Source organism: Neophocaena asiaeorientalis, unplaced genomic scaffold (assembly GCF_003031525.2).
Source record: "Neophocaena asiaeorientalis asiaeorientalis breed wild unplaced genomic scaffold, Neophocaena_asiaeorientalis_V1.1 scaffold253, whole genome shotgun sequence".
NCBI lineage: Eukaryota > Metazoa > Chordata > Mammalia > Artiodactyla > Phocoenidae > Neophocaena > Neophocaena asiaeorientalis.
In genome coordinates, this window is record NW_020174553.1 from 2,955,885 (window position 1) to 2,963,204 (window position 7,320).

Below are 7,320 nucleotides of genomic sequence, written 5' to 3' on the forward strand. Positions count from 1 at the left end.
TTTACAATGGTATGTTAGTTTCTGCTTTACAACAAAATGAATCAGTTATATATATATACATATGTTCCCATATCTCTTCCCTCTTGCGTCTCCCTCCCTCCAACCCTCCCTCTCCCACCCCTCCAGGCTATCACAAAGCACGAAGCTGATCTCCCTGTGCTATGCGGCTGCTTCCCACTAGCTATTTCTCATTCCTTTCTTTTTCTCTTCTTCTTCTGGATCCCCTATAATTCGAATGTTGGTGCATTTAATGTTGTCCCAGAGGTCTCTGAGACTGTCCTCAGTTCTTTTCATTGTTTTTTCTTTATTCTGCTCTGCATTAGTTATTTCTACTATTTTATCTTCCAGGTAATTTATCCATTCTTCTGCCTCAGTTATTCTCTTGATTCCATCTAGAGTATTTTTAATTTCATTTATTGTGTTGTTCATCATTGTTTGTTTCATCTTTAGTTCTTCTAGGTCCTTGTTAAATGTTTCTTGCATTTTGTCTATTCTATTTCCAAGATTTTGGATCATCTTTACTATCATCATTCTGAATTCTTTTTCAGGTAGACTGCCTATTTCCTCTTCATTTGTTAGGTCTGGTGGGTTTTTATCTTGCTGCTTCATCTGCTGTGTGGTTTTCTGTCTTCACATTTTTCTTATCTTACTGTGTTTGGGGTCTCCTTTTTGCAGGCTGCAGGTTCTTAGTTCCCGTTGTGCTTGGTGTCTGTCCCCAGTGGCTAAAGTTGGTTCAGTGGGTTGTGTAGGCTTCCTGGTGGAGGGGACTAGTGCCTGTGTTCTGGTGGATGAGGCTGGATCTTGTCTTTCTGGTGGGCAGGTCCACGTCTGGTGGTGTGTTTTGGGGTGTCTGTGGACTTATTATGATTTTAGGCAGCCTCTCTGCTAATGGGTGGGGTTGTGTTCCTGTCTTGCTAGTTGTTTGGCATAGGGTGTCCAGCACTGTAGCCTGCTGGTCGTTGAGTTAAGCTGTGTGTGTAGGTGTTGAGATGGAGATCTCTGGGAGATTTTCGCTGTTTGATATTATGTGGAGTTGGGAGGTCTCTTGTGGACCAGTGTCCTGCAGTTGGCTCTCCTGCCTCAGAGGCACAGCACTGACTCCTGGCTGTAGCACCATGAGCCTTTCATCTACTCGGCTCAGAATAAAAGGGAGAAAAAGTAGAAAGAAAGAAAGAGGATAAAATAAAAAAGGAAGATAAAATAAAGTTATTAAAGTAAAACATAGTTATTAAGAAAATACTTTTTAGAAAAGAAAAAAAAAAACGGACGGACAGAAAACTCAGAATAAAAGGGAGAAAAAGTAGAAAGAAAGAATTAGTAGAAGAAGGAAGGAAGGAAGAAGGGAGGGAGGGGGTAAGGAAGGAAGGAAGGAAAAAAGAAAGAAGATAAAGTAAAATAAAGTAAGATAAAATATAAAGTTATTAAAGTAAAGAAATAATTATTAAGAGTAAAAAAAACAGAAAAACAAAAAAAAATGGACGGGTAGAGCCCTAGGACAAATGGTGGAAGCAAAGCTATACAGACAAAATCTCACACAGAAGCATACACAACCAGAAGTACTGTCTTTTTTTAACTAATTTTATATATAAGTGCTTATACCCTGCTTGATATATTATTTTATTAAAAAAGTTTTTTAGGTATATTATTTTAAAACGAGAATATCTTATATTCTCTTTTGTACCATGCTCAATAACCTCTGAACTGTTAATCTAATGGAAGTTCCATTTTCATAGGATATCTTTTTTTCTAATATTTCACACTCGTTTATAATTTAGACAAGCAAAGCCTCAACTGAGTCATAGCAACTCAGTCACAAAAGCTTAGTTATAACAAACCAAATAGATAAGTCTTGACACTCAAATTCTGAAAGTCTGGGAAAATTAAAATGCATCAGCCTTTCTGGAAAGAGATCCAAGTAACCCGTTCGTTATTTTATGAAAGCAACCAGCAGAGGGAGCAAAAGAGATAGTTTAAGTGTCCTTGTTTCTGCTTGCAGACCTTCCTGGATGGTTGCTCTCTAGAGCTAGGCTATGTTTTTAATATATATTCCCCGTCATCCCAAGGCAGAAATTCCTCTTTATAATTACCATGCACCTGTGAAGTCAGTTCTAAGAGATTCTACCTACAGGATTTCTTTCTACAATCTTTAGTCCCATGAAAACCTCTAAAGCTACTAGGTGAAAACTGAGGACTAAAATTTTAGACCTTCAGAACCCTAGGTAGCTTATGAACTACATCAAAGGGATTTTGAATGTGTAAAAAAAAGTAGCTTTCGAGCTATTACTTAGGATAAATGATAATAAATTTTTTCTATTATCTTTGTTGTCTAAAACTTTTGAAGAGACTTTCACACATACTCTACATTGGAGATTTTACTACATTCACAATAAAATTGTATTTTATATTTGATCAAGAAAATAAATAGAGAAGGTCCTTCTGAAAAGAATCTTTCAAATATATGTGTTTATGTATATATGTATACACATACAGTACCTATACTATACATAATGTGTCTACATTCCCATTTAAAATGTCTATCGAAACATTATAGGCCAAAAGAGCTTCTCATTACCCTGAGCATTTTGCTTTACCTAATTCTGTCAAGTATAATCATGAAGAAGGCCAAAGAGTTGTGTGCGGCTTACAACATCCCTTGCAAAATTTTAGGAATGTCATTTCTTGAATTCTTTGGATGAGCTGAATATGAGGGCTCCTTGGATGTATAAGGTCTAGTTTCCCAAACTGTTCCTTGAATTTAAGAAAGTTATATTAAAGTACAGCCTCAGGGGAAGTGAAGAAGCAAAAAAGAAGAAAAATCTGTGATAATGCAGAGCTAATGTGAGTTTAATGTAAATCATTTTATTCATCTGCTGAAGGATATCAGGAAAAGGAAGCATTTCATTTTTAAAGAGAAGATAATGATAAATAATGTCTGTGTAGTTTCTTTTGTGTTCGGGATGTATAAACTCTTATATCAACAAAATACAACACGAACTTGGGACTTTTCAGATATCCTGGCGTGCTGGACATCTTCATCATTTTAATAACTTTTTACTTTAGGTAGGATTATGTTAGATTTAGTTATTTGAGTTGATCTTCAAAAAACAAGTCAGAGATTCCCCTGACTGAGACTAATGAGATTATTTTTATGAGGGCGCAGATTGGATAAGTGTGTGTGCGTGCACCCACGTGTTTGTGTGACTGATCAACAACAGAAATAACTTTAATATTTGTTTCTTCAAGGAAGAAACAAACTTTCTTATTGCTGTGAAAGTCTTTTTTTTCCCCTGTTTTCTCTTTCTATCCTGTAGTGAATTAGTTTGTATTAGAATGTGGTCATTCCTTGTGCTGGAGGTATAAAATCACAGGGTAACCTGACCTCTATAGGGGATACCTTGTCTGTCTTCTGGCTGGGTAGCTGGGTTGTGCAACTCATGGAAAGAGCAACGTTAAGGCTTGAGAAGAACACTCCACAGAGAGTTTTGTAAGAACACCCAGAACAGAAACAAATAAACTAATGATGGCGTTCTTTTCATGAAAGACACTAATAAAGCAAAGTTTGAAAACTCACAGTCAAAAAGCATCTTTTACTTGAAAAGAATTTAAAGCCCTAGGGAGATTTAACTGCTTGGTACTTCTTGGTTAAGGTAGGTTAAAGAAGCTCATTGTTTTAAGTTTTTTGGTGGAGTTGGCACGGATAATATTTGAACTTGTTGAAGTGACGCAAAGATTGGGAGAAGGTACCAGAAAAAAGGTGGTCTGGTGTGGTTCAGTGAGTTGGCTTGGATTAGCAGTCCAGAGATGTCAGTTTTAGACCTAACTTTATCACCTAGTGATTGACCGTCCTTGGCCAGTTCAGCACATTTGTTTCCTTACCTGCTAAATCTCTTTCCTCTTCTTAGAGGATAACATGATCAGATGGAGGAACTTTGAAAATACCTATAAAAATATGAGCTATCTTTATAAAAATTACTTGTTATTAAAAATACTCAAGTAGATGAGCATTATGGCTTTTTAAAATGCTTTTTTTTTGTGTGTGTGTGGTATGCGGGCATCTCACTGTTGTGGCCTCTCCCGTTGCGGAGTACAGGCTCCAGACGCGCAGGCTCAGCAGCCACGGCTCGCGGGCCCAGCCACTCCGCGGCATGTGGGATCTTCCCGGACTGGGGCACGAACCCTTGTCGTCCTGCATCGGCAGGCGGACTCTCAACCACTGCGCCACCAGGGAAGCCCAAAAAATGCATTTTTATTATACTCTAGAATCTATAGTTTGAAAATAATAAAACTTGACTAAGACTATGCCAAAGTGCTCTGATCTTTGGGAATAAGATGGAAAAAATGCAGTATTCATTAGAACCTTTATAGTGGTTAGGGAGATGACCTTAAGAGGTTATCAAATTCATAACCTCGCACAATGGACCAAGTTTAAGCCAATTCAATTAAACGAGATTTTCCATTGTTTACCAAGACGACCACAGCCAGCCAGGACTCCATTCCAATACAAGCAGTTTCAATGTTATGCAGTCCTTTCTTATGTAATTCTTGATTCTCAGGCCAGACTCACGTGGGGATAAAAATAGAATATTATGATTGTTGCCAGTTGGTATTTCTCTGGCACTGTTCCTATTCCCTATGTGAGAACTCTAGACCACACTTATACGTCTACTAAATAGTTGTATGACATTCTTCAGATGTATGTCATCTACCATCAGCAAATTTATCCTTTTAACCACCCAGTGGCATCCTGTGTTCTACTTACTTTCTCTCTTACCCTGACTCCTTATTCTATGCTCACTGCCTTCTAGTATTAAAAACAGCAGCTTTATTGCCAATGCTGCCCTATGGGGATGATTCTAGAAGCAATAGCGTCTGTGCCCAGGCTGCCAGTGCCTATCGCTGAGTGTCTTGATGAATCTGTCACAGCATCAGCCACCAGTGTCTCCTACTATGGGGAGTGAGACTGGCCCTGGTGCTGCTGGTGCTTGAGTGATGAAAGTCTGTCTCAGCTGTTCTTGTTTTCACTTGTTTCTCAGTGGATGCTTCCACATTCTGGTACTTGGCCGTGAGCCTGCAAGCTCTGGGATGAGGGAAATAAGAGTGATTGACATCGAGGTGTCCCCCTAGTTATCTCTTCCCTTTGATTCTGGCACATCATTCGTGAACCAAACATGTGTGCTCAGTTCCTTTTCTCTGTAAGTTTTACCCAAGGAAGGGTTTTAATCTCCCATGTAATACTCCCTACTAGGCACCCCGTAGCACCCTGCTAGACACAGGTGAATATTGTTTAGGCTTAAACTGATATACTTACTGTAACCCAAATATCCCAATAAAATCTCTAGATCATGCCAACTTTGAGCCTTTTCCCTTAGTTTGATTCTTAGAGAAGACTCTCATGTTTATATTAGTACTTCATATGCTTATGGGTCATGGACAGCCCTCTCATCCATTATTGCTGCAAAAAATATCCATCTCAGTGTTTTTAAGTAAGGGTGTTGTTTTATAGACTTTTATCTTTGTGGTTGTAGGCTTGAAGGCTTCTTCAACGTATTCACAAAGTAGGACGCCTTATTCTAAAATGTAACCTCTCCCTTCCACAAGGTTTCTTTGTTCGTCGAGCCTAAAAGACGAGATGAAGCATTATTTATGGGGTCCTAACATAACCCCTGCTCTCCGTATGCCTAGTGTTATTGGATTCACATGAAGCATGCATGCCTTTTAAATGATGCATAAGAATGAAGTGTTATAGCAGGCTCCTGGTTTACCCTGGCTTGTAGTTTTCCGAGAGTTGCCAGAATTGGCCAAGGAACTCCTTTTTAAAAAGATGGAAAAAATTCCATGGAAGACAAACATAGATCACTTCAGAAGTCATTTTTCTCCCATTTCTCTTTGGCTCTTCAGTCCATAAATATCAAAGACCACTTTCAAAAGGTACACATACCATATTTATATTGGAATATAATAGCAGGGGTTCTGAGAACCATTCAGACATTTAACAAATGTCAGTTTGAAACAAATGATTTTATTCCTGGCTGGATAAAATATCCAGTAGACATCAAATTTGGAGGCATCTTTTAAAGGTGATATGTCAATTCATTAATATATGTCAGAAAGCAGATTGACATGTTTTGTCAATATATTTTAGTTTCCCTAATTTATCTTAGTATATTCTAAAGGGTCTTTCTTTCATAGAGGTCCCATGAGGTATTCCTGAAAAGAAGGGTTCCATGGTCAGTAAGTTTGGGAAAGGCTTCAAACCATAGTCTCAGAGGTCCTGCAGCAAAAATAAATTTGCTTAACTCATTTAACCCATCTAGTCCCAAACTAATTTTTTTTTTTTTTTTTGCCGTACACAGGCCTCTCACCGCTGTGGCCCCTCCCGTCGCGGAGCACGGGCTCCGGACGCGCAGGCTCAGCGGCCATGGCTCACGGACCCAGCCGCTCTGCGGCATGTGGAATCCTCCCGGACCGGGGCAGGAACCCAATTTAACACCTTGTGGAACACAATTTGGTAATTATTGCTCTGTTCTTTTTTTTTAAAATAAAGATTTTTTTTTGATGTTGACCATTTTTAAAATCTTTACTGAATTTATTACAATATTGCTTCTGTTTTATGTTTTGCTTTTTTGGCTTCAAAGCATGTGGGATCTTAGCTCCCAGACCAGGGATCAAACCTGCATCCCCTGTATTGCAAGGCAAAGCCTTAACCACTGGACTGCCAGGGAAGTCCCTATTGCTCTGTTTTTTTTTTTTTTTTTGCCGTACACAGGCCTCTCACCGCTGTGGCCCCTCCCGTCGCGGAGCACGGGCTCCGGACGCGCAGGCTCAGCGGCCATGGCTCACGGACCCAGCCGCTCTGCGGCATGTGGAATCCTCCCGGACCGGGGCAGGAACCCACGTCCCCTGCATCGGCAGGCAGACCCCCAACCACTGCACCACCAGGGAAGCCCCCTATTGCTCTGTTTTAACCTCTCTGACTAACTCTTTGGACTGAATGGGTCATTTATTCCAATTTTCCCTTCCATACATGTTTCAGGTATTTCACTGGTTCTATTTAGTCAACAGGAGTCTTCACATGGCCTACACTTTTAACCTCATTCTACTCACATTTTCATATGTATTTTTCACACATCCTTCTTTGACAAAATAGAATTGGGTTTTCATCATAGGGTAAGACAAATGTAGAAATAATTTAAACTTGTGTTCTGTAGGTGAGGCTTAGGCATTCTCTTAGGATCAGGATGGTGCTGAGCCTGGTTGTCTCTTCTCTGGTAAAATATAAAATATGCGGGCTTCCCTGGTGGCGCAGTGGTTGAGAGTCCG